Source organism: Rhinolophus hipposideros (assembly GCF_964194185.1).
Source record: "Rhinolophus hipposideros genome assembly, chromosome: 8".
NCBI classification, from domain to species: Eukaryota; Metazoa; Chordata; class Mammalia; order Chiroptera; family Rhinolophidae; genus Rhinolophus; species Rhinolophus hipposideros.
Genome location: NC_138054.1, coordinates 34,894,338 through 34,922,206, shown reverse-complemented (window position 1 = coordinate 34,922,206; position 27,869 = coordinate 34,894,338). Strand labels below are relative to the sequence as shown.

At 36.7% G+C, this 27,869-nt stretch overlaps 1 protein-coding gene across 25 annotated transcripts in view; it reads left to right on the top strand.

Annotated features, from left to right (window-relative positions):
* ADGRL2 (adhesion G protein-coupled receptor L2) overlaps positions 1-27,869 on the top strand; it is a 604,130-nt gene that overhangs the window by 392,914 nt on the left and 183,347 nt on the right. For 2 of the 25 annotated variants that reach the window (XM_081056963.1, XM_081056958.1), the window contains exon 1: positions 24,835-25,107. The exons of 19 other annotated variants lie outside the window; for them this stretch is intronic. The gene's annotated coding sequence lies outside the window, so the exon portion shown is untranslated. Of the gene's footprint in view, positions 1-24,706; positions 25,108-25,802; positions 26,604-27,869 lie in introns of those variants that run through there. 4 more of the 25 variants (XM_081056962.1, XM_081056964.1, XM_081056957.1 and 1 more) reach the window with 4 other exon arrangements.

Below are 27,869 nucleotides of genomic sequence, written 5' to 3'. Positions count from 1 at the left end.
TAGGTCTTCCCTCTCATTCCCAATTCTGGCTATACTTAATGAACAAAAATTGAATGCATATTTCTGTAAATTAGTCTTCTAGTCTTCAATCAACAATATATTTTATTTCTGAGAACATTAATAAAAAATGTGTTTATTTCATTAAGAACAAAAATTCCATATTGGAGCTAATTACAACCAATAGTTATTTTGCCGTTTTATCTTTTAAAATTCCACAATATTTTCTAATATTAATATATCGAATCCCAAATTTTAGGTCAGATAATAGTAATATTAACGCATTATTAATTGGCCAACAGATTGATTACTTTCAAGATTTTGAAAAAGCCAAGATAAAAACAGTCCTCTCCTTTTCCTTCAATTAAACTTGCATGCAATTATTCCTGTAGATTATAAATCTCTTTTGGGATTTCCCGTTTCAAACAAACTTTTTGGTTCATTTCACAGGAATAATATTCATCTTAATTAGCAAAAAACAATTGATGGGCTTTTTACAAGAGGGAGTTCACTCCCTGCACTGATTACTGCCACTCGATTATCCTGTTTAAAAAAAAAAAAAAAAAAAAAACAGCCCTGCTTTTAAAGCAGTTAGTTAAATATGTTATCTCTGAGTGGCCATTGCTTTGAAGACATGATGTCTGTCTGGATGAGCGGTTAATCCGTTTTATTTTAACCTCCAAACTTTCCTAAGCAATAACCAAAGTTGGCTATTTTATATCAATTCAAATATATAAAGGAAAATGATGACATATAAAAAGACATTTCTTGTATGTTAGTGAATTGTTTTATAAAGTTTACAAGGTTAAAATGCATGCTTTAAAATTTTTTTTTAAATATTTGGTGGCTCAAAAATAAAATCTCTAATACACAATAAGAAAGAACAAACCATAAATATCTGAGTTCCATGTGACCTTTCAAGCTGTGTACTCTTTTGAAATTGCTTAACTCTCTTCTTCAATCAGAGCTAAACATTACCTTAAATTTTCTCTATCCCTTGCCTTTTCTTACAATTTTATCTCATGTATTTGGCTCCCTAAACATGTTATTGTTTGGTTTATATGTTTGCAATAATATGTAAGAAAAAAAATACATATTTGTGACTTTTACATTCCACATTAAGTTCTGGAATTCAACCTTTTGCAGCACAAAACTATAATTCATTAGCTTATATTATTGTATCATATTCCATTCTATGACATAATTTGTCTTGTTCATCATTGATGGTTATTTGGGTTGCTTCCAGTATTTTGTTTATGTCTTTTACTATTATATACCATGCTGCTATGAACATTTTGAACATGTATAAGTGGATATGTATGAAAATTTCTCTAGGGCACGTGGTTCTTAACCTAGAATGATTTTGCCCCCAGGGGATGTTTGGCAATGTGTGGGAACACTTTTGGTTGTCATAATTTTGGGGATGCTACTGGTTTCTAGTAGGTAGAGGCCAGCGATATTCTAAATATCTTATAAGGCATAGGACAGTCCCCATAACAAAATTACCTGAGCTAAAATGGCAATAGTGCTTGGCTGAGAAAATGCTCTAGAATATGTGCTTTAAAATGAATTGCTGGGTCATGGAGTATGGAAAATTTCAAATTTATTAGATAATTCCTAACTGTTTTATATCAGTTTTAGACCCCTATCAGGAATGTAAAGATAAATATTCCAATAGTACTTCATTCTTGTTAGCACTTAATATTGTCAGATATTTTCAATATTTTATATCAATTTTGTGAAAATTAAATAAAAAAAAAATCCTCAGAGTTTTTATCATAATCTGTCCTAATAATTTTTTAAACCAGAATTATAGAACAGACTCTTAGGCAAAGTAAGAATTTATTGGTTGATAGATCCCAAGGAAGGCTGATTCCAAACCTTAATTCCAGTTATTAAATTTTCTAGGGGTCCGTGAACCAGTAAATTGCCTTTGCTGAAGCTTTCTGTAACTTGCAACAAAAATGGTCCTGATAGCTACACTTCTTTAAAGAAAATTAAATTCTGAGATGGTATGCCGGTATCTCCCTGCATGCCTATAGTTCTAGAAGGCAATGGATGAATAATAATTTTAATACCTTTTCCACCACAAGGGAAGGGAATTGTGAAGAGTTCCTGAGTGAGCTCTTTCGAAGTCTTGCCTTGACCAGAATATGTCTGATGTATTCCTGAGGCAGGTCAAAGTAAGAAGGCTTACCTAAGCTCATTCCTTATGACAAGATTTAGGACCACTAGTATTCTGACAGTTAAGCTTCTGGTACTTAGAGGGATTCTATCAAGAAGCCCTTCCTGGATGTTGTATTATTTTCCCACTACTTTCTACTGGAGATTTTGCATAGCCTCAATGGAAGAGAAAGTGGCTGAAATTTAAGAGAAAATGTAACTATTATGGAGCATTGTATGCTATGTTTAGCACCTGGTTGGTCCATTTTAATTTATTTACTAGTTAGGTGTTACGTGTCCCCCCAAAATTCATGTGTTAAAGTCCAAACCCCAGTATTTCAGAATACAATTATAATTGCTGATAGTTTTTAAAGAAGTTATTAAGATTAAATGAGGTCATTTGGGGTGAGCCCTAATCCAGTATGACTGGTGTCTTTATAACAAGAGATTAAGACAGGCACACACAGAGGAAGACCATGTAAAGACATGGGGTAGAGATGTCCATCTACAAGCCAGGAAAAGAATTCTCAGAGGAAACAACCCTGTCTGTCAAATCTACACATAAAATGTTTTTCAAATATCTGCTCTACTCTCTGTTCCCACTATTACTACCTTAGTTGAGGCTTTGCTTTTCTTACTTGAGATGTTCCAATAGCATTAGCTTCTCATCATTCTAAATCAAGCATTCATAGTCATGCTAGCAAACCCAGACAATTGTGAATTTGTTGAAGACAAGTCTGCTCTGTATTCTCTTCTTATCCCCAATATATAATCATATATCAGATGCCAATTTTAGGTCAGGTAATAGTAATATTATAGCATTATTAATTGATCAACAGATTGATTACTTTTAAGATTTTGAAAAACACAAAGATAAAAGAGTCCTCTGGTTCCTAAATCTGGCTGTACATCAGAATTTGGGGTGGCACTTTTTTAATTTCAGATTATCAGGCCTCAGACCATATTTATTGAATCAGAATCTATAGGCATGTGGGCTAGAATTGGTATTTTCAATATGTTCCTAAGTTGACCTTTTGAATAATGGACATCTGTTACTTGTATTTGCCCATCTTTTTATTAGCGGAAATGTAACAGCTTACCCAAAACTTCTTACTTCTTACTTGTTCACTATTTCTTACTGTGCCTTCTATTATGATTACTAATAGCATTGCTTTATGAATAATAAACCTAATTATACTTTTTTGAAGTAAAATGGTAATTCTTTTACATTAACAATGTCTTTCAAGAATTTTCTTGTTAAAGGTCCCTATTTATTGTGGGCTACAATATGACTGTCTTCTGAGAAGCTACAAAAATGCCATAAAGATACTTTAATACGTATAACAGTAAAAATAAATGAAGTCTATCTAGTTTGTTCAGTGTTGCCTCTAACTATGTGAAAGAACTGGCAGAAACATTTACTTCTCTTGTAGTTATTTTATGGCCTGGCCTTATTCATATTGATACAAAGTGTGTGGTGGGACCACAAGCGAAAGTAGTTTTAGAGTTCACCTTGGTAAAGGAGGAAGTAACATCTCAAATTCTACTATAATCATTCATATTATAAACTCAATTTATGTACTTAACATTTGGCAAAAATTGACAACATTATACCCTGAAAAGAAAAATCATATTGCTTTTCTTACTTTAAATAAAAAATATCTTCAAGGCTGAAGCAGTGAGTCTTTGTATCTATTTATATATAGGAAACATAACTCTAGAAAAAAATAGCAAATAATGACAATCCTTAGAGATAAACTCTGTTGTTGGTCTATACTTGAAATCAAATGCACTCTCCAACCATACTTAGGTAACAAAAGACAAACTTGCTGAATATATCTGCCAAACTGATTAATTCAATAAATATTTGTTTTTTGTCTATTATATCAAGTGTATAATATAGGAAGATTAAAACATGGCATAATTCCGGTTTTTGTGGAGTTTTCAGTTTTGTTAATAGAAGTTCCAGTTTAAAAAAATATACGGGATACTTACAGGAACCTGGGATGGAAGCAGAGAGGCAGAGCCTGTGAGAAGTCATTCCCAAATGATACTTCCTGGAGGGACCAGTTATTCTGCGCTCAGATGTCAACAGCCAGTAGTACCCTGAAACTTGAGTAAACAAATGAGCATGACCTTTTCAGTAGTCTTTGCTATCCATGATATTTTGTAAAAAGGTTGTTACAAAAACTAAGTATTACCCATGGTCTAAGCTTCCTGTTCTAAACGTATACATTCACGTATTCATTACACAAACATTTTACTAAAAGTACTTACAAAGTAAAGCCTCATCAGCAGACTGAAAGGGCTCAGTATGAAATGATATACTAACCAACTAACTCTAGTCTTTGGTTTATTTCTTCCCAGCTCACATTTTCTAACATCATGGATCCTTCTGATTATAATTTTGACCTCATACAACAATAAAGTTTTAGTGATTCCAAACTTTGTTAGCATCTCCAGGAACAGAAAGCCTACTATTTCTTTTATCAAAATATTGCATCTTTGAAAAATTCTGACTACTTACAAGTGATTCTGTTTTTAAACTGAAAATATGCCTTATTATACCTTGCAGCATCTTAATTTAGCTTCTTTGGACTATTTGGAATTAAACCTAATCCCTCTTCCACATAGTTTTTAATACAAAACATATAGGTGAGACTTTTATGAAATTAGGACAGGCTTAGTAAAGAAGATTTGGAAAATTAAAAGAAGTAGGAAAAAGAAGAAAATAGCTATATTCCCAATACCCAAGACAACCACAGTTAAAATTTTGATATATCTATTTCTAGACATTTTACTGTAAATAGTTTTGATTCACTATTATTTTACATAATTTATTATCACATATGTACACATACACACACATACATAATTTTGCTTCCTTCTGGTACGGGAAATGTGCTGTAGAGGATGTGTAGGCAGACACTGACAAAAGACAGACCTAAGTTCAAAGTCAAGCATTATCACTTGCCAGCTTTTATTGCCTTGGACATGTTACTTAATCTCTTTCAGCCTCAATTTTCTAATCTGTAACTAGAAACCACTTCTTGCAGTTGTGACTAGCATTAATATAAAATGTTTAATACCTTGCTAGCAGATAGGAAATGCTGATTAATTAAAATGGTTATTATTTTTATACTATTCTGACATAGCAATCGAATATATAACAACTTTGAGGCTAAGAGTTCCTCAATTCTTTCAGCCTTTTCTCATATGAGACGGTTTTAAGTTGTTTTCCCTTGCAGGCTGCTCAATACTAAAAGTTTTGTAATCTTTTCATTCATATCTTCCTTACAAAATGTTTCTCTCAGAACTGAACGTGGTAACCTGAACAACTGGAAATAGAGTCAGATTCTACCCTCTATTATGCTATGCAATCCTAAAATGATTAATGCAGCCTAAATTACTTTTATTTATTTTCCATTTCTCTCTCCCACCCCTCTCCACCACTTTCATTCTCTGTCTCCCTCCTTCTCTTTCTCCCTCCTTCCTTCTTCACCTGCTCTTTCTTCTCCTACTCCTGTCTCTGCCTCTTCTTTTTCTTCTTCCTCTCCTTCTCCTCCTCCTCTTCTTCTCCCTCCTTCTACTTCCTGTAACCATATTATACCCCTGATTCACTGCAAAGTAAAGCTATGCCTTTTTTCCATGAATACTGTTGCTAAGTCTCACATCCATCAAATCAAATCTAAGCAGTTGGTAGTATTTGGGTTCCAAGGCAGAACCTCACAATTATTCCAACCAAAGTATATATTGTCAGATTTGTCCATCTTTTAGTTGTTAAGAACTTTTAGATCCTGGTCTTATAATCCAATGTGTTAGGTTGGTGCAAAAGTAATTGCAGTTTAAAAGGTTAAAAATAATTGCCAAACCCGCAATTACTTTTGCACCAACCTAATGCTTACTCATCTTCCGTATGGCATGTAACTGTTATTTGATAGGCATGCATTCTTATAGATTTATCTCAGTCATTGATAAATATGTTCACATCACACAAGGCTAAGGACTGTGGTGTACCATTTGAAAAACCTTCCTCCAGGCTAACACAGAATCATTAAAATGGCCATTGGGTACAGTCATTCAGCCTGTTATGAAAACACATAATAGTACCATCCCTAAACCTATAGCTCTCAGTCTGGTCCACAGGATATAAAGAAAGATCTTATTAAATGACTTCATATAATCCTGATATCATATCTGTTGCCTTGATATACTGATGTATTACCTGTACAGAAAAGAATCCATGAGGTTGAGCTGAATAGCTTATTCTTATTGATTTTATACTTTTTCCTAATCACCACTTTTTAAAAATGTTCACCAAATAGTCTCTTATAAATATAATTTAGGCTATAGTATTGCCCTCTAGGTGAACCACTTTCATGGATCTGAACTTTGCCGATGCTGTCATTTTTTGAACATAAAGTATTCTTCTCTTCTTCTCTCTGCTCTGTTTCTCGAAGGTAGTCAGTGAAATATTTCATAATCTCACTTAGAAGGTCTCTGGCAGTAATTCATAGAGGTCCAGAGACATACCGGAAGTTAGGCCTGTGAGTTTCTCCCTGTAGAGCACACAGGTGAAATGCTCAGACTGGACTTAACTCGAATCCTTGCTCTACACTTCTCGGGTTGTCTGATCTGGGACAAGTGATTCAACCAGATACTAATACATGTTTTGTAGGGTTGCTATGATGAGAAAACGAGTGAATGCATATAAATGCTTAGTGCGTGACACTGACTAGATCCTCAGGAACTGTTATCTATATTTTCATCACATTACATATTTTGTCTTTCAATTTTTAGGCAATGTCTAATGGTCTGGACTTCATTCATTCATTCAACAAACATTCATTGAGTAATTCTTGGTACATATAAGTCCTGGAGACACAAAACCAAACAAATCAAATTCCCTACACTCATAGATCTTATAACCCAATATCGACGAAAGAAACACTTAGGCATATAAAATAATAACAGTTAGTGATTGGAAGAATAAAAAGTTTAAGGGTTAGAGAATATTATTTTAGAAAGGCTGCTTAGGGTCCTCTCTGAAGAGGTGACATGTGAGCAGAAATATGAATGAACCAGCAGGGAAAAAACTTAAGTAAAGATGCTTTGCTTTCTCTTTTTCATGAATGAATTTTATGTCTTCAACCTTAAAAAATGGGCCTATTCCCATATTGATCTTCTTCCTCATTTCATGCTAAGGAAATCATTTTTGGTTCTCTTAGTATTTTTCACAAGCCCCAGCTCATTTTGTGCTTTAGTGTTGCTGATGTTATTTTCGTAGGTCTATGCTACTTTCATATATTTGTGCTTGATTGTGTGTCCCCTTTTACCATCTTTTGCACACGCTGTTTTAAATTCAGAGCCTGTCAGTAGGTCCCTGTGCAGCACACTGGTTTTTTTAGTTTCCTCCCCATTTTCTTGCTCATTAGAATCATTTGTGTTTGCATAGGCAGAACACTGCTTAAATCACACTCTAAGAGCTCATGGTTGCTTTTCCCCAAGGTTCCAATCATTTCCATTTTACCTGCTGGTTTCTGTCACAATTGGGTTCAGAGTAGGAGTTCCCCTTACTGCTTACTCTGCCTTCTGGGAAATGAAATTATCAGCAAGGCCGGTCAAGAAATTGTCAGTGTCTTGCTTTTGAGGAATGAAAGTTTCTGCAGATACTTCAAACTAAAATCCCTAACACTAAGATATGTTGCTGCCCTGATAATTTTTGCGGTCTGCACTGGAAAAATATCCTTCTGTCAGAAACTTTGTAATGCCTTCACTTCTCTGTGTCTCTCATTTTACGTTCATCTAGATTTTTCTCCAGTATTTCTCCAGCACAGGTTCTTGAATTCACATGTAGGTTCGTAGCTTCTAACCAGCAGGGACGGTTTGCCTACCTTTCAATCAGCATGGCCCAATTATAAATTTAAATAGATTGGATTTAAAATTAAATTGTTTATGTGACCAAATTCTATGCTCAGGAAACCAGGAAGTTTCCCTACAGCTTAATATGAACAAGCAGCATGAAATCCTAGAAAGCTTTGGAATAGAAGGTGGATTGAAGCCATGTACCAGCTTGCAGATTCGTCATAGGTCAGAACTAAAGGGCCCTTAGTTTGAGGGTGAAAGATTTGGACCCCCTACTGATGAGCAAATTGTGGCCTAAAAAGGTGAGCTGACTTGCCCACAGTCTCACATTGTTACTGCAAGACAAGGTTATTTTTTCCCTTAGGCCAGTAAATTCCATCCTTTCTATAAATGGCCCAGACACTTACTTACTTCCCCTTTTGTGAAATCAAATAATATTATCTACTGTTCCTGCCTCACCGACTTGTTGTGAGTAGGGAAGGAGATAACAGTTGTATAATAATAGTGGTTGTGTAAGGTGCTATTATTATGATAATGATTTTAACAATTTAATCTGTAGGTTCCTCTGGGCTTTTTTCCTTCTTGTTTAAGTGATTTTCATTTTAAATTTAAGTCTGTGGTAAAATGTGCTTACTTTGTTAAAGATTTACAACAAATTGAAGGATATATCCCACTGAAGAAAAGAGACTAGGTTTGGGCATCCCAGAAACCAGAATGGTAATCCTTCCTAATTCTGTCACTCAAGGGATGCATGACAATGTGTGCTCTTAACTACTTCTCTGGGTTTAGTTTTCTTATCTGTTAAAGGGCTAAACATTCCTCTTAGAGGTGTGAGAATTGATACAGAAAGTCTCAATATCAGTGGTTGTTTGGGCTTTTTCGTTTGTTTATTTTCTGTATTTTTCTCCTTCCACAGACTATGAGCTTCTTAATGGCAGAACCCATTTATTTATCTTTGTGTTCTTAGAATCTGGCACTCAGTAGCTACACGGTTTGTTTGTTGAATGAATTATTTAGCAAGGTGAATAATATGAAACGGTCTGAGGGTGGCAGCACTTTGTAGTCAATGCTTTCCAACTCTTAAGAGCACAACACTGAATTTTGTGGAGGTACTCTAGGAGCTGCTAAAACTAGTGAGGAGGCAGTAGCTGAGAGTAAACTCCTAGCCTTTATCTTACTTTAATCAGAGCAGACATGCTTGCTTGTTTCTAATTGATATATTGGGCTACTATGTAAGATTGTTGTCAGAGGAAAAGTTTTTTCAGTTGTAAGAAAGTTGAAAGACGATATGTAGGCTTTAGAGTTTCAAAGACACATCTAATATTTATTTTACCATTAGGCACCTTAGGCAAGTTAACCTTTCTTTGTCATGATTTCCTCATTTATAATAGGACTTGTAGCATTTCAGGTTAGTTATAGACTGGCGGGAAGATATTACATGCACACCTGCCATTTCCTAATGTATTTAGTCAAGAATAGCAAAGTGAATTCCACCTGGATCCAGGTGGCCATTTGTATCAGTAGCAGGTGCATGCAGACACAACATACCTTGTCATGGCTTTTCTCTTCTGTTTCCCTATGGGCCACACAGCTGCCAGGGACACCACTGCAGGGTTGAAAAACACATTATGTTTTTAAAGAAAACTCAAACTCACTACTTTAGAAGAATTTATACTCATGGCCTATGCACTACTATATAAGAAAATGCTTTCAAATATTGGGTTCTCCCATTTCCAGAACCAAACTAGCACAAGAAGGAAAACTTCCTCTCAGCAGGATGGGGAAGAGCAGGCAAGTCAGGGATCCCTGAAGAATATCTCTGTCTCTAGCTTCTGGTCTTCTCACCTCTCTGAAGGTTTATTTTGAAGAGTAAATATAGTAGGAGTAACACTAAAATATTTAGTAATGTGTAAATGGTTGGGCTTGGGCACCAATTGATCAGAACAGATGCTGGTCATCAACTCTCAGCAAGTCTTGCCAATGCATGCCAGCTGAATGCCAATCCGAAAATAAAGTACCATGAAAATATCCTCATGATATTTGACACATACTTCATGCTTGATTAATGTTCATTCTCCATCTTGCTCAGCACTTCCTCTTGCACAATATCCAGTAGGAACAAACAAAGAAAAAAACAAGGCAAATCCAAGAAGGGGATTTTTATGTATTTAGGGATATGTAAATATCCCTAAATAACCTGAGAAGTCAAGCTTATTATTTCATTAGTACGTTATATTGATGAAGGCATAATTTCTAACACCAAAATTAATTTCTGTGGTCTGCATTACAATGGATATACTTTTAAAAAATTAATTGTAAACTATTCCCTGAGTTAGAACCCAGCTGTTAGCTAACTAGTAGTTTATCTTAGTTATACCCAATGGGGCCATTGTCTTTCCTTTGAGTTCATCATTTTCCCCACTAGGAAGGGTAATTCATTAAATTTAGTTATATTCTATCAGTTGCTTCAAGGCAATGTTTCCCAGGGGTTGGCAGTGGAAATGGGGAACACTCTACCAAAAACCACCTGGGTCTTTCTTCCCACTCCCCTAAGACCTTCCAGAGATTTTGATGCCTTCCTTCCTATTAAGAATCTGCCAAAATGAGCCATTGGAAATATGCATAGGATTCCCTAGGTAATTTAGCTTAGAAAAAAGTTGAATTAGCCTTTGGGGAAGTTTTGTTGTTGTTGGAATGATAAAGAAAAAAGGGATGGACATCTTTGTAACAGAGGCAAAACTGGGCTGTACCAACTTTTGTACTGGAGAAGACAGGATAGACCACAAGTAGAGAAGGAATGGGAGCACAAGCTATCATCACAACTTAGTCAGGGTTTTCTATGGTCTCACCATCACGTCATGCATTTTCTGCACACTGTGAATCTTCCGTGTTTCCCCGAAAATAAGACCTAGCCGGACAATCAGCTCTAATGTGTCTTTTGGAGTAAAAATTAATATAAGACCCAGTATTATATTGTATTATTATATTATATCCGGTCTTATATTATGTAAGACCTGGTCTTATAGTAAAATAAGACCGGGTATTATATTATATTATATTATATTATATTATATTATATTATATGATATGTTATATAAGACCTGGTCTTACATTATAATATATTATATAAGACCGGGTCTTCTATTATTGTAAAATAAGACTGGGTCTTATATTAATTTTTGCTCCAAAAGATGTGTTAGAGCTGATTGTCTGGCTAGGTCTTAGGTTCGGGGAAAAAAGGATTTTTTACAGACCTTTTCTTTGTATGGCTCTTAGGCTAAAGGCTGGCATGCATTGCTTATTTTGACTTTTCCTACTTCAATTGCCAATCTTCATTTTCTCTTTGTCTCACCATTATTAGTTACTCTTATTATTTTTATTTCCATTTGTTTGTAAATCTCCTTAAATTCTCTGTGGAATATAAAGGCTTATAAATTAATAAATAAAAGTTAGGGTGCCTAATGGATACTGTCTTTGTGTTCAGTGCTTTCAGAATATAACAACTTTAACCAGATAGTCTTATAATATGGATTTATAGAAAAAAAACTAAGCACTTTTAACTAAAAAAGAATAAAAATCATAACCTATAAATATAACTAAGAGTTAGTTGCTAACTTAAAACAATCGAAAGTACCAGCAACAACACTGGCATACACGTGATAATAAAGTTTTATGTAGTCAATATAAAGCTATATATTTCAAAATGTACTTCTAAGATTCTCTGCTGTAATACAACCCAATATATAGAAATATGTAAGAATGTTCAAAATTGTCCCATGTTAGTTTGTATAATTTTAGGCATGTAACAGTATTTTGACGAGTTGTTAACTGTTTTATGCTATTAGCAGTACCAAAATAATAGAAAATATTTGAGGACTTACTATGTGTTAGGTACTACCTGTATTAATTTATAAAACCCTCACAACAACACTATAAAATATATGTAATTATTATTCTCATTTTATAAATGAGGAATAAAAGAAACAGTTAAAGATGAGCTTCCATAATTTGCTCAAGGACTCACAGCTTAAACGTGGTGGAGTTCAAATCTGAACACAGGTGATCTGGTCAATGTTCTAAGTTTATAAGTTAAGTTGCTTTTCTGCGGGGGGGGGGGATTAAAGCATCTTAAAAGTAACATTAATCAAAGTTAAGTGAATTTACACTTTATGAGGGTCTTTTCAGATCTTTTTCAACACAAGGAAAAAGAAAAGGTTAATCTTCAATATAGTCTTTATTTTTGAAAAGTAATATCAGTGCCTTTTTTGAAAGAATATGTTAAGTGCTTCAGTGGTGGTGTTTAAGAAACTTTTGCAGAGCAAAGTGATTTAAAATGGTATTTACCAAATTCTTGACCATACCAAATTGCAGAATTTTAAGTCAGAGGTGAATATAAATGATTTCAGCTAGGTATAGCTTCATGGGATGCTTATTAAGTATCAAGAAATTTCACTTCTCAACACGTGTATTCTGTTAAGAGTCAAAAATAACAGTAAAGACGTTTCATGTTTTTTATATGGACATGAACTAAATGAATTGGCCAAATTAATTATGCACATTTAAGAATTCAGTATATATTTTATCTTACATTTTGGCAGGAAAATTGAAAAGGGAGAAAAAACATAAGTTTTAAAAATAAATACTATGAGGGATGGCTGGATGGCTCAGTTGGTTAGAGCGAGAGCTCTCAACAACAAGGTTGCCAGTTGGATACCTGCATGGGATGGTGGGCTGTGTCTCCTGCAACTAAAGATTGAAAAAAATGGCAACTGGACTTGTGGCTGAGCTGTACCCTTTACAACTAGACTAAAGGACAGCGACTTAACTTGGAGCTGATGGGCCCTGAAATATTCCCCAATAAAAATTTTTTAAAAAATCATTAGTTTAAAAGGAAAAAAGAAAACAAATACTATGAATACTAGAAGCTCAATTTTATTTTTGTCATTTATTTTGTCATTTAGATAGAAGTGCCTTGTTTAGTGAAAAAAAAAAAAAGAAAACACCTAATATGAGGATATCCAATCATATATGCCAACATCAGTTTCTATGTTACATGGAAAATTATTTGTGATGATTTTCATTTAAATGGAGTCTATCCCAACTATTGATAGATATAATTATTCTAATAAAGTTTTAATGGTGAAGCTGCTTAGATAATTGTTTAATAAAATTGTAGGCAGGTGTCAGTGTGCTCTGAAACAAGATCAAGAAAAGAACAGTTAGTTGAAAGTTTTATAAAACTGTTAAATAGAAGAGAGCAGTATTTCAATAAGACTACTACAGTGAGCATAAGGGTCTTTTCAGAAATGATGTACTAATCAGGATTTTTAACTGATATAAAGAATATTATGCAAACAATATAATTTATAGGAATTTTTAAAAAACTAGCATGTTTAATATAGGTAATTCTCACTTTGTGGAGTAATTAATTTTGGTCAAATTTTCCAGTTGGCATACTTATATAAAATAGAATTATCTTCTGTGAAAAAATATTTTGACCTATAATCAAATTAAAATTTTGTATGTGAAACTGTAAAATCAAATTCAAAATAATGCTAATAATACAAATAAGAAACATAACATAAATTTGGGATACTTAAAAAAAATCTAATTTAGGTAGTAGATAATCTCAATTCTAAATAAATATTCCCCTTGAAAAGTATAATCTTAAGAAAGAATATTTTTGAACATATCTGAGACTATTGGTTACTTCTAGTAATTTTCAGAAAAGGCTTAGCTTGTTTGCCTTAAAAAACACCTTGTGTTTAGCTGTTTCTGCTACACAAGCATGTTTTAATTATTTGTTTAATTTGTTTTTAAACTGTGTATTACTCCTTAAAAGGGTGTTTGTTTACATTTGTTTGTTAGGTTGAAAAAGACTGATGCCTTTCATTTGTCCTCCTTTGGTGAACTATACTTATGGGATATTAGGTAATACAAAAATAATCAGAATTATGATTTGTTACTATTAAGGTACCTTTCCATGTATATGAGATATCTCATCCATGTAGGGAAACAGATTATTTTTAACTTTAATTTATGAAGAAGTTAATGAGTGAAGGGCAATTGGGTGAATTACATCGTCCTCTTGATCTGTCTTTCTTTTTCCCACTTGAGAGAGGGAGAGGTGAAGATACATGTCACTTTCCTTTAATGCCACTGTTAAAGGAGAACAAAAAACATTAGCACAAATGGGGTGATTCATTGCACAAGGTACTTTGCCTTGGTTTTGAAGTCGTAATAGGGAATGGTGGCAAATGTGGGTGAAATCAGAGAGTGCATGCTTTGTTTAAAAGGGAAGTCCTCGCCTGCTGAATGTTGATGTGAGATGATGTACTCCACTCCAAATGTTGCCATAGCATTCCATTTTTTCTCAGAAGCTGGAAATCCATATTTTGATTGACACCTCCTAATTTTTAAACGTTGGAAAATAACAGATTTCTAAAAACCCAACGCACTGTATGACCCAACATCTATAGGGCTTGTGAATTAAATCCGTTGGCTAGATTTTATACAGGCCAGCATTTTGTGACCTCTATTACGTACTATGCTAAAAGCTGGGCATATAAAATTTAGTGAGATTTTTCAGGAGCTTACTGTCTAGTGGGGGAGGAATAAATCAATAAATACAATGATGTGTAACAAGTGTTGTGAAAATCAATGTTCATTTTGGTGGTCCTTCAACACTGAAAATTCTGTCATCAAAGAAAGATAAAATGATATTTAGTATGATTTTCTTAGATAGCAAAGTGTTATACTAATATATTTTGGAAAGAATTGTTTTAAGAAAACAGGAATGTAAACAAAAAGAAAGCATTTAAAGTACCAGCAGAAAATCAGAATATCTTCCTTGTAAATTTTGATTAATTGATTTACTCTTTAAGATACTATCAGCAATAAAATAAATAAAATTTGCTGGTGATTTGTCAGGAAAAGAATTGGTTAAGATGTCTTTTGGCTCATGGATGTAGGGTTCCAGTCTTTGAGTGCTTAGTGAATCATAAATGAGCTAAGATGAAAATTAGGAGACTTTTTTACCATAATGTATATAAAATGTCACACGTTTTGTTTTTGAATAAAACCAAAGTGCCAGGGTGCAAAATATAACCCTTAAAAAGTTTCATGTAAGTTCCACTGATTCTAATTTCTGAGGTTCCCTAGAGATATCTTTATCTTATTTAAGTTTGGACAGGAAAAGTAGAAGGAAGGACTGTTCTATGTAAAATGGGTCAGTCACTTTTCAACTTTACTGAATTTAAAAACTCAAATTAATTTCCATCTTCCGTGGGCTATTTCCCACCTCCCTACACACACACACACACACACACACACACACACACACACACACACACACAAAGTAAGATAATTCATGGTCAATTCATGGCTATAAATTCCTTGAATAATTTGTCTATATTTGTGTTTCTCTCTCTCTCTCTCGCTCTCTCTCTCTCTCTCTCTCTCTCTCTCTCTCTCTCTCTCTCTCTTTTAAACTTTTATTTATTTAAGTGGACCCATCAGTTCCAAGTCAAGTAGTTGTTTCAATCTAGTTGTGGAGGACACAGCTCACAGTGGCCTATGTGGGGATCGAACTGGCAACCTTGTTGTTAAGAGCACTGTGCTCTAACCAACTGAGCTAACTATCTGCCCTACATTTCTCTCTACTTAAAAGCACACACATACACACATTATTATTAAATTAATTTTTTGGAATACACTCAAATCTTCATTGTAATCACTAACTTGTACATATGTTAAAATATTTACATATGGCCTGTGAAAATATTTCAATGATTTGACTAAACAGATTTGTTAATAAGCAATTTATATGTGTGTTTATATGTACACTTGTGATAAGTACATTGGTATAAGCTTTCTAGATTATTTGATTTGTAACGTCTATATCAGCACAGCAGTGCTACAATATTTGGATAACAAGTAGACTTATAATTGAAATAAATATTATAATAATATTCATGATTATAGAATTGTAATTCATGTAGTCCATAAATACTTTTCAATTAGCAATTATAGCTCAGGCCCTTTGCTAGACATTAAAGAGGTCTCTGTTCATAACTCTGAGAGTAGGTGACATGTTTCAAAACTATTTTGTCTGATTGGTGCATACCATTCTGAATGGTGTAATATCACTTCCTGTATCATACAACTTGGAGGTATTTTGAGGGCCACTTATACTTCTAGATACATGAATGTGGGCAGGGTGGGAGATGCTTCCAGAGAGGAAATTCCAGAAAGGAATTTTAGGCATTCTGAACTTTTGAAAGACAATTGTCTTCCCTAGAGTTCACGATACTACTTTGGTATATCAGGGACCTTTAAAAGTTGTATTAGACTGCTGAGGGCCTCTCAGATCTCCTTACTAAAGTTTGAGTATTGTGGGTAATGGGTATAAAATGGTACAGTCATGTAGCTGGGTTTATGGATGGATGGACAAGTGGGAGAAAGAATGGAGAAGATAGTGGCTTCAAATTACACTAAATGCCCCAAACATAGATTGAGATTATAAATTATGCGTAAAATTAGGACCTTCTTCATAAATTAAAGTTAAAAATAATCTGTTGAAAAGATGGGTCACAAAATTGAAATAAAACTTGACTGAACCCACCAAATGCAGAGGGGAACAGTACCCCAAAGGAAAAATTGTTTCCAAAAGAAAGGTGACTAGAAGGTAAAAACTATATATATATATATATATATATATATATATATGTATATGGCCAATTTAAAAATAAAATTGATGAGAACCTGTCATAATCATAATTTATTCTATAATCTCACCAAAGTTGGGGAATTATTCAATCATTTTCATTGTTTTTATGAATAAAAATGAATCTTCAGGGGAAAAAATAACAGTAAGATCTATTTGAGGGAAAATTTTGCAAGGTAATAGCCAGTGAAGAAATAACATAGTTAAAATTCATGAATGCTATGCATATTAAGCATATTATATAAATCTTTATGTTCTAATTAGTTTTGTACATTTGCTTATAAAGTTTTGTGTATTTTTTTCCCATGCATATTTGCCCTTTGTTTCCACAGATGATTTATTTCTCTGGGGAGAGAATATGTTTTCACTTTCCAATTGCACCTAGAGCACTGATTTGAGGAAAGCAAGTTTTCTATGAATGTTGAATAATTACATATATTATCCTTACATTTTGAAAAATATTTCAGCCTCCAATCTCAGTAAAAATGCAAAATTAAAAATGAGTTTAGAAAATAATGTTCATGTTCCTTTGACATTAAATCACCCTGTTATGCCAAATATAGCAAAAATGGCCCTCTAACAGGGGTACTGTGCAATCAGTGGGTGATCGAAGAACGTATCAGCAGCAACACCAAATCACACTGGTTGTACCAAGGACAACGTATTCTGAATTATATTTTGTATTTCTTCTTTGATATTGCGCCAGAGCACAAATATATAGACACAGATATATACATATACATGTGTGTATATATATATATATATATATATGTATATATATATATATATATATATATATATATACATATATATAGATAGGTAGATAGATTTTACAGAATTTAAATAATTCATTCAAATAAATTATTTAAATGATTTAAAAATTCCTTTGTCAAACAGATTAATGGAACCTTGTTATTCAAAAGATAAATCATTTTATATGAAGTGGCAAAAACTTCAAGGGCTAATAAAAGTTTTATGAGAGATAAACTTTTAATGAGTTAATACTTTTGCATACTTATTTTCTATATATATATACACACAGATGCTTACAATAATATTTATATAAACATTTCTGACTGATTTTTAAGGAAACAGTATTGTTTAAAATATTTTATTGATTTGGTTTTTAGGAGCTGATAGGTTATAATTCACCACGCAAAGAAGGTTTACATAACAGGGCTGTAAATGTTATTATTTGATGAGATAAATAGGCTTTTTCTATTTGTAATTTATATTAATCAAGTAATAATTAGTCCTGAACAATTTTATATATGTCATTTTCTAGGGTTCTAAATGTATTTAGCACTCAAGTCTTTTTCTTGCGTAGGTCTTAATTAGAAAGATGCTTTGCTCTAGAAAATTATGGTGAATTAGTATTTTTATAACAAGACCTTAAGACCCTGGGAAAAAATTTAAGGATTTTTATTGAGCTCAGTACACATTCTTTAGCTAAATTTTGGCATATTTTCAATTTGAGACTCCAGTGAAATTCAATTGGTTTATTTTATAATTAAAAACAAGGAAATCATAGTAACAAAAATATATAATGTATAGCACTTGTGTTTATAATAGAAATATCCATAAAGAAAGAAACATGCTCTAACTTTTCTCATTACTCCAAAGGGAATTGCATCTTTAATCACACAAAGCACAACTGCTTTCTAATTTTGTTTAAAGTGTTTCAATACTTACAAAAACCAGATCAGGTTATTGTAAATCTAGAGCAAATTAGAATCATTGGCCTCTGCTCAGCTCTATGTAAGGGTTCTATGTAAATCATAAATTTAACGGCATACTAAGACACACATCTGTTTCAGTTTTGTAGAAGTTAATAATCTAACTACAGAGTATTTAAACACTTCTTTCATTAACTGGAAAATTGAGGTAAAGATAGACTTCCCTCAGTTATAAGGTGTAATATTTTATCTCCAAATTTTGATAAGCTGTAAATTTACCTAAGTACTTAAAGAGAGTTTTCTAAATATTCAGCATAGTATCTATTTTTGACATTGCATGATTTCCCCCTGTATAAAAATATTCAATATAAACAAACAGGCCAGTGTCATCATCTCGAATCCATACCTATATAAAATATTTTGATTTATATCTGTCATATTTAAAGTCATTTTGCAATAGGACACCGGAGAGAAAGTAAATATTGAGTAATTATATAAAATGTCAAAATTCATTTTTTAAGATATTTTTCAGATTCCCTATTTGATTACTCGTAAGTTTATTTTTAAATGTTAAATGATAGTCTTGTGGGATCCATATTATTTAAGAACAGTTTATATTCTTGGAGTTCTTGAAACTTTACATTTTATAGCTAGCGTTCTTACTTTTCTCTAATTTTCTTTTAACAAACTATAAATATTTTTCATGTTATTTCCATGACCTCTATCATTGAGACATGCCACTGCATACATAGCAGTAACCCAGTATTATAATGAATAACTGTGTTTCAATTATCATTAGATAACAAACAGGAAGTTAGTTTTTCTTGCAGTGTATTCTACATTTTCTGAACAATGAAATATATGTGGTTTGAATTTGGGTCATTAATTCAGGTAGTAAGGACAGACTAATTAAATTGGTGTCATAAATTACATTCCCATAATGAAGGGATGCACTCTTTTAATGCACTAATAATCCTCTGTAGTTATATTGTAGATATGTGATTTTGGTAACCAGGACAGTTGGATAACGGTGTGGGTGGTTCAGCGAAGCAGATCTCCCTCACTGAAACAAAATCATTCAAAGACTGTATTATACAGGTGATGGTTCAGCCACGTCTTTTTAATGTAGAATAGTTGGAGAGGTTATTTATGTGTTTTTATTTTTTAACCTAAAGCAATTTTTTTCCACTGGGTGTGGCTCAACAAAACCTTAATGATTATCAAATTATTTCAGTACTTCTCTGAGATATAAATGACACTTTAGTATAATTCTAAAATTGGATGTTAGTTTTAAAGAGAAGGGATTCTTTTCTAAAGTACTTTTACTTATCACAAAAACCTATCACTATTACATCATTGTTTGGTCTAGGACCTAAGTGACTGATTTCCTAGTGACTGTAAGCGTGCATTGTAAAGAGTTACAATAAGTTGAAAAGTAAATTATAAAAATTTAAATTATTTTTGAAAATAGATATAGAAACATTCTATTATCAAGAAACTATAATAGGTTTAGAAGAAAAATTTTTGCAAATTGCAGTTCTAGTTTTCATGTGCTCAGACACATTTATTTTTACTAAATTATATACAACAAATAAAGGCCTTTTAAAATAAAGCATATAAGTGGAGTTAAAAATAACTACCATATTTATTATGGAACAAAATAATGAAAATGTTAGTAATGGCTAATACATACAATCAGAAGAATGAACCAAAGTCAAGGTGAAACATCTCATGTTCCAAAATTTTAGACTATAAAATATTTTCAGAAGTGAAACAAAATTTTTTTTTTAAAACAAAATTTTTGTGTTTAAAAATTACTAAGATCATATATTACCATTATTTTATGCAGTACAATTAATAAAATATATTTTAATATGAAAATATTAGAAGTGTTATATAATTATATTTTTGATTACTTTCTAAAATGCAAAGAGGATATTTGTGAGTTTGTTCCCTGACTCTTAACAGCCTTTTGCAAGTTTTGCTGTACTACGGCACAAATAATCAGTCATATTCTCAAAGGCACTAAATATTCAATTTGGACTTCTGTGAAATTGCTATTTGGTTATCTGTGAGGGTTTAGGTTCCATAAGGTGGAATTACCTCTACTGTTTACCATTGCCTTGCCATTGTTCTCACCCAAGATATGCATGATGTTTTACCAAGAACTGCCCATGTAAATGTTTTATATTTAAAACAGAGTCATAATCTCAGGTTACTCTTAGTTTAACTTCAACAATTAAAAAATAAGAAAGAAATTTTGTCTGTATTATTGACCGAGGTTTTCATATATTAAAAGAGGATAGGGAGACCTATTTTTAAACTACATACAGTAATTCAGAAAACACTTGGTTATGAGTATTTATGATGAGGAAAATAATTATTATAAGAAGTTATAGATAGCATTTGCATAAAATGCATGTTCTTATAGTTACACTTCATGGTTTGATAGAAACATTGATAGAAGATCTGTAAGACCCAATTATAGAAGATCCTCAAGATGGAGAGATTAACCAGATTTATGGGAACAATCTATGGGAAAGAAAGACAAACTTTGAGTTGTGTAAGACTCAGTGGAGTAATGATTATGAGGGATTTTTTTTTAATTGGCTTACTTTTGAGTGTCATAATGATAATGGTATAAAAATTTGATAATCCTTTATATACATATGTAAACATTCTAAGTGCACAGAAAGAGCTATGCTACCAGTTGCATTGGTGGATATTTTAAAAAAGTATTATTTACAAAATGATAGGTACTTAAGAATACATACGTGATTACATACTTCTAGGTAATATCATTAAGCATAGTACACCATAATAATTTTTATACTATAGTTTAAACTGTCATTTTTGGAGATGGCATCTCTACATTTTAGACAGTTTGGCCTTCTTGGACAAAGATTTAGGCAGCCTGGAGTGAGCCAGGAGAATAGTTAAAAACTTATTGGCTTTGCCAAATGCTTTCATATGTTTCTGCTCTCATGGAAAATTAGTTTTGATTTCTTTTCAGCCTACATGCATGGCAAAACTAAAATGAAAAACAAAGCTAGCAACTTTCAACCAGTTCTAGTTAAGTTTGGTATTCACACATTGCTTTGATCTTGTCTAGAGCTTTACAATATTTATTTTCTAGAGTAGGGAAAAGTAGTTTCAGCACTAAGCATCATTGAACAGTAACGATGAAGAAGAGGGAACTGATTAAGTTTAGGATGAAATCTAGCTAATTTTATTTCTATTTCTGTACCAGAAACTAGACCAATTTCACGTTTTTTTGTTGTTTGTTTGCTTTAGTTTAGAATTCTCTCTGAGCTCTCATCACAGGCAAAAATATGCTTCCCATGATGAATACAGCTTACCCTCATCTACAGCTGTGTAGTTCAAACTTCACACAGTTTTTGGCCCACTATCAAAAGCTTGATTTTCTCCCCACCCCACCCGACCCCACCCTAAGTTTGCCAGAGTGGGGCAGTGAAGAAGTTACTCACTGTGTTATACTGGCTTATACTAATCACAATATTTTGCAGCTATGCCCATTTTCATACGTGTTTCTTTAATTTGGTACCCAAACTATTGTTACTCAAACACAGTATTTTGACAAGTACTTCATCACTTCCTCTAAACAAAGATGCTTGGATGGTATATAGTTTTAAAAATTAGCATAATTTCTGTATCAGAAATATGTGAACCTATTGAATAAAATAATCTTTAGTTTCTTAAAGTTGCTTAAATTAAAAACATGAGTTTCTACAGTTGGAAAAAACATGTATGGTTAAAATGTTTGAAGCCCATCAATCTCTCTAACCACATAAGCTAATGAGTTCCTTCTGTTTTCTTTGAATGAAATCACCATGAGTGGTTGGATGTTGATTTAACATAAAACAAATGGAAATGGGTGTTTCCTTTGTCCTTTGTAGAATTTATTTTTAAAAACAATTAGCAAGTATTATGACTAAGTCAATGATTTTGCCATTACTTAAATAATAATATAGATTGAGTAGTTAACTTTATTGGATTGCAGGGAATGCATAACATACTCTAACTCCTCTTAACTTGCTAACATCTGCAGACATTATTAAGCTTCGCATTTTATTTTTTTCTACCATAACACCTGTATTGTTATAAATTATGTTTTGAATTGTCATGAAGTGTCAGGCAAATTATGTTTTCTGGATGTGTGTTCCTTTGTAATGGCAAGTCTGTGGCTAACAGCTTAATCTTGAATGTATCAATGCAATTAAAAGCTCTGTTTCAATTCTTTGTGGATACAAAGAAGGTTAAAGTATTATTATGTGTAAGTACAAGGAAAGAATGAAAAATTCTTTAATTTTTAAAGCATTCTTCTAGAAGGAATACACTTAGATGTAATTTTAAAAACACAGCAAGCTTATTATATTCTTAGAAAAAAGGTGTCAAATCTTTTGAACTCTATAACATACATATACTATCGAATTAAAATTAAAAACTTGTACGAGGCATTTTTCACTCCTTATAGTTTTAACCCATTTCTGACAACTTCTTCCCTCTCCCATGCATGCTCCTCTTTTGTGATGTAGTCTCTTTAGGAACATAGTGGAGAGTGACTCACTCATGTCCAGAGCATCAAAGAATGTCAGATTTATTAAATGTAGACAGTGGGCTCTTCCAGAGATTCTTTCTGAGAGAGGTAAATAAATAAGTAAATAAGCCAACATATGGCTAGCTTAATTCAGGCAAAATTTCTATTGATTACTTACTAAGCTCACTAAATAAAAACTTCAGACCAAGTTTTGCTTCCCAAAAGAAAATAGGATTAGACTGATCTATGCACTCATTGGGGTTTCTTGTGAATCATGCCCAGATGAGTGAAAAACCTTCAAAGATAAACAAAAGGAAGGGCTAAAATCTTTCGGTAAATGCAAATTATTATTAGTTTGATATATTTTGGTTTATAATCTTGAATAAAATAATTTTAAATTCCAAAAGAGATCATGATATAAATCCCTCTGAGGTCTGAGAATTCTATAATTCTGCCTTCTTTTCAATTACTTTAAGGTAGCCTGATTTAATTTTCCTAGGTAGATCTGTTGTATGTATACATTTTGACAGATGTAAAAACAGGTACATAATAAGGTTTCACACAAGTTACGCACAAATGTGTTTTTTTTTCCAGACTAGTTTATATCCTGCATCGATAATATTTCAATTATGTTATTTAAGAAATTCCAAATGAAAGTGTTTTCTGTAGTTTATAGCACAAATGGTCTAAATGGTTCCTCTTATCTTTGGGAATGGTAAGAATTATTAAAACATCAATACATTAAGTACACAGAAATTTGATCATCAAGGCGTCTTAATTTGAGAATTATAATGAATCAACCAAAAGAGCATGTTTCACTTATTTGCATTTATGTACTTTTAACATTTTTCACAAGTTAAGAACAAACTTGACCAGTAGCTGGATTTACGTTAGTAGTACAAGTATCTGGCTTTGTGACAGAATACTGATAGGTATTTAGAGTCTTCATGTTTTTTGAACAATCTGCTGTTGACATTTTAATAACACTGTTGTTTGAAATCATTTCTGAAGTATGATGACTGCAACATACCCGCAGCAACCAGAAGTATGTATTGTTTCTGAAAGCAAGGAAGCTCAAGTTTCGTCCTATTTTCTAGAGGTTTCCAATCTTGGAGAATCAGTTTTTCTTGAAAACCAATGCAAACATGCTTCTTGAACTGATGGTTGCGTTAGTATCATCGGTGATTTATAAATAGGTCTGAAAACTTAGTCACTTTCAGCTCGGAAATTTTGTAATTAAAATTAAAATGCAGGTTTGCTTTCCCTCGCATGCAGAGGACACCCAACTGGCTTTTAAACATTTTTCAAGCATGATTTGCCCCGTCGTGGTCTGTCTCTTTATCTTGGGTGCATCTTGGTGCTGCCTGGCGGTTTGCTGACACTACCGACAGAGAGGTGCAAGGAAATACGGTCAGAGGACAAGAGCAAAAGCAGTTTCAATGTAAGGAAATGAGGGAAACAGACCTAACAGCACGAGGAACGCACTGGCGACTAAAGAGCCTTGTAGTTTCCTTTCCTTCCTTTGCTTATCCTGGTGGGTTTAATCAAAAACAAACAAAACGCGCCTGTGAAATATAGTCAATAAAGTCAAAGTTTGGCTAGGTCTCTGTAACTACAAAGAAAAAGTCATCGCAATTTAAAAAAATGTAACTTTCATTAACGAGCGCGCCGGAAATCTCAGGTATCAAAGACACATTAACCCTGGAGCGTCCCCCGCGCGCCGCAGCCGGACGGAGGCAGCCGCGGCGAACAGACGTTCTTTTTCCTCTAAGCAGTCACACAAAAGGAGGGCTGCGGAAACTAAAAGTTTCGGGGCCTCCGGCTCACTGCGTGGAGAAAAGAGAAAACCTGGAGACGGGGTGGGTAAAAGACGCATCCCGGGCGCCGCTTCCCAGTGCGGGCGAGGAGAAAGCTCCCGGGCCTGGAGGGAAAAGGGGAGGGGTCCCAGAGCCGCTGGCCAGCCCCCTGCGCCCCGCCTCCCAGGCCGGAGTGCGGGGCTCCGCCGCGCTCTTCCAAATACCCTTAACCCGGTTCCTGAAATAAAATAAATGTTTTTAAAGTGCGTGTGTGTGGACGGGCTGGAGAGCGCGCTCCGGCGGAGTGCGCAAAGGAGCCAGCGCGCAGTGAGTGGAGTTTGGGGAGGGTGGGTGACGGCTGTAGGGGTTGAATGGGTGTGTTGATGGGGTACGTGGGGAGGCTGGAAGCGGAGCCCCTTGACTCGCGGGTGGGGGGTAGCCGAGCAGAGGGGAGGGGCGCCAGCCACCGCAGGCCGCCTCCGGGGCGCGTTCCGCGGCCGAGTGTGCGCGCGTCCCTGGCCGCCGCCGCCGCCCGGACAGCCCTGCGGCCCCCCGGCCGGCTGAGCCGGGGCCGGCCTGTCCTCGGGCGGCTGTGTGGCCCCCACTACCCGAACAGCTCGAGCCCGGGAGTGTACCCCTTGCGCTCCCCTCCCCCTGCTCGGGCGCACCGCCGCCGCCGCCGCAGCTGCTCAAATGGAGTGGAAAATGGCCATTGGGCGGCAATGAGTTATAGATTATCTGCTCCACGTTTTGTACTTAGCTGCCTGTAATCTTTTGAGTTTGCCTGAGCCCCTCGCTGGAAAAATCAGGAGGGAGAGATTTGTCCTTTGCCGCTGTACACGCTAATATGTTTATATGATTAGCCGAATTCGGGGGGAGGGGGAGGTGGGGGCTTGGGCAGGAGGAGGAGGAGGAGGCTGGAGGTGACTCCAGTTCAGACCTCGCCGGGAGTCTGTGTCAGGACTTCGCACTCCCCCGTCTCTCGCTCTCTCTCTCTCTCTCTCTCTTCCTCTCTCCCTCTCACTCTCTGCGCGCACACACACGCAGAGGTGGTGGAGCGAAAGCGGGCGCTTGCCGGAGCATTCCTCGGGATTGTCGGGGGGCATCTCCCCTCCGTTGCTGTGCGTGGCGTGGCTCTTCCGTGCACCTCCCTGCTTCCCCGAGTCCTCGCCTTCGGCGTTTCGCGGGGCCGCGGCCGCCGCTCCGCCTCGGCCCGGAGACCTGAAATGTGAGGAGGGGCCACCGCTGTCCCCCGCCGCGAGCCGCAGGCTCAGCGCCCGGGATGCCAGTCGGGCCGGCTCGGACGGCGGGCTGAGCGGCTTCGCCGGACACGCTGAGTTGGCCTCGCGCCGCCGGCGCCTGCCCGCCCCGCCCGCGGCTGCCGCTCCGAGGGGACTCCCAAGTCTGCGCACCTCTGTCGGGCTTTTTCCTGCGCCACCCCTTTCGCCCCGATCCCCGCGTTTTTTTTATTTTTCCACGAGAGCGCGAGGTCCGGGGCTGTGTGCGTGTGTGCCAAAGACCCCTCTCGCGGAGCGGCGTGTGGGACACTGCGGGAAAATGTTGACCTAACCCCTGGAGCCGCCAGGCGCGGGCTGCTGGGCTGGAGGCGGCGGCGGCGGCCGGGCAGGAGGACGCGCCGAGCCGCGGCGCCCGTGTCCGGCGGGCGAGCCGCAGCGCTGCCTCCCGCGCGGACTCGGCGGCCGGCGGGCAGCTCAGGGCCGGCCTCGGCCCTCGCCGGCCCGGGTCGCCGCTGCACTCTGCGCTTCTCCCCTCTCGGCCCCCGCGCCAGACGGCCCGCCCCCGGGGCGCGCTCGCAGACCGAGGTAAGAGCCGCAGGAATGAACAATGTGCCTCTGTGCCTGGCTTGGGAGACCTGTTTGCTTTGCGCCTCCTGCCTGGGGCTGGACGTTGGAGGTGGAGGGAAGCCGCGGGTGAGTTGGGGCTCGGCTGTTGAGGTTCCGCCGGACCTAGGGGGAGACCCGCGCTCGCTCGGGCTGCTCGCCCCCTCCCTCGCCCTCTCCTCTCCTCTCCTCCGAAATGGTTGAGCAGAACTCCCAGCCCCGTCCAGCCGGCTTCTCCTTTTCTAGGAGAGCTGTTGTAACGTTCTCAAGGCGTCAGCCTAGTTGCAGGGGGCGCGGGAGGCAGAGGGAAGTATGATTGCGTTGTGCATATTTTGGTTTTCGGAAAGCTTGGGTCGGAAGGTTTCGTTCTCCTTTTCTCAGCGCTGGGGGTGGGGGGGTGAATGTGAGGCGCGCCCGCGGCTGGGCTGCTCTGCTCCGGGTGCGGGGCCCTGTCCCCCACCGCCCCGCCCTCCCGCACACCCATCCCGGGCTGCAAGTGGAGCGGAGAGGCCGAGCGCTGGGAGCGAGTTCGGGGGAAGTGGACGGTGGGGGAGGGCTGGGCTGAGTTGTTGCGGGTTGTTGTTTCTTCTTGTGGGCGGTGAGGTGGTGTGGAGAGGCGAGGATGACAGCAAAGCGCAGCCAGATGTGGCCGACCCGGCGCTGGGGCTGGCAACGATTAGGGACGGCCCGGCGGGGCGGGAGGTGGCGGGGCCGGGTACCGGCGGGCCCTGGGGAGCGCGGAGAGCCTCCCGGACCCGCAGTGAGAGGGCAGCATTGGGCCGCGCTGGGCCTGCTGGAGAAGTTACGGGGTGTGGACTCCTGGGGTGGCTGTGCGTCTGGGAACCTCAGGAAGCCTGGTTAGTAGGATGGGGTGCCGGGGGGGGGGGCGGCGGGGAGAAAAAGGCGTGGGAGGAGCGCGAGAAAAGGGGAGACCCCGGGACTAACCGAGCGTGGGCTTCTTGATTGGCTGGGCGACCCGACCCCTCTGGTGGAGAGACGAGGGCCACTGAAGCGACAAAAGCGCCCCAGTAGTGGGGAAGCACGCTTGCTAGGACTACTTCGCTTGGGATCAGGAAAGTTTGTTCCTTTCGCGGAACTACGGGGTTTGGGTTAGGGGAAATCGCTGGAAGCTTTACTTTGTGCCAAAGTGTCGCTGAGCGAAGGCTAAGGAACGCGTGTCTTTAATATATATTTCTTATTCTCCGTTTGCTCTGTCCTCTAAAAGCATAGTTGGAGGGACAAGTCCTT